We start from the raw sequence: 800 nt of genomic DNA on the forward strand, positions 1-800 counted from the left end.
GTATTTAAGGCTGTAAATTGTGACAGGAGGAAACTGCCCATCTCTATTTTACTGAGTCACTTGAGGATTCTGTCAGAGATAGAGCTCCACAGACTATGCCACCAGAACTCACTCTAAAATTTAAAAAAAATTAAAAAAATTTAAATCATGTTTTCTTTTAAGTGAGCATCTTAAACTCAGTTTATTGTTTTAATATTGCACGTAAGTATGGTTTATGATTTTTGAATAGTATATCCTATCTTTTCAAAGTGCTTCAGTTAGTTTATTGATAACTTTTTCCTTGCACCAGCCCTCTAATCTTGTTTTGCTTTCAAATGCATTACTCTTTCATCTTTCCTAGAGCACTACTCGTTCCATCTCCTCCTTTGCTTTTCTTTAAGAAGTAGGCACCTTTCTAACTCCATACCTAACATATCACAAAAAAAAACAAAAGTGCCCTCCAGAATACATAGCATAGATAAATACATAAATGAACTAACAAATGAATGAGTTGCATAAAATGTCATTACTGTCTTTATCCCAACAATTTTACCACTGACAACAAGACAGCATTGGCAGAACTTTTTTAAAAATCTCATTTCTTCAGAATCTGATACTGCTTTAATTATCTCTACAAAAAGGAAATGTTAAAGGGTATGATTTGTCAAATAAGATACATGTGTTACATAAATAGCCATTCATCCTTCATTCACCTCTCTTTCTTTCAAAAAATTGGACAAATTTAATTTTTTTATTACTAAATTTTATTAGTTTCAATGAACATTCACAGGGATTCTGGGCTTTCACTCCTTCATTGCCGC

The sequence above is a fragment of the Elephantulus edwardii genome, unplaced genomic scaffold (assembly GCF_000299155.1).
Source record: "Elephantulus edwardii isolate Elephantulus edwardi_28Jun2011 unplaced genomic scaffold, EleEdw1.0 scaffold00044, whole genome shotgun sequence".
Taxonomy (NCBI): domain Eukaryota; kingdom Metazoa; phylum Chordata; class Mammalia; order Macroscelidea; family Macroscelididae; genus Elephantulus; species Elephantulus edwardii.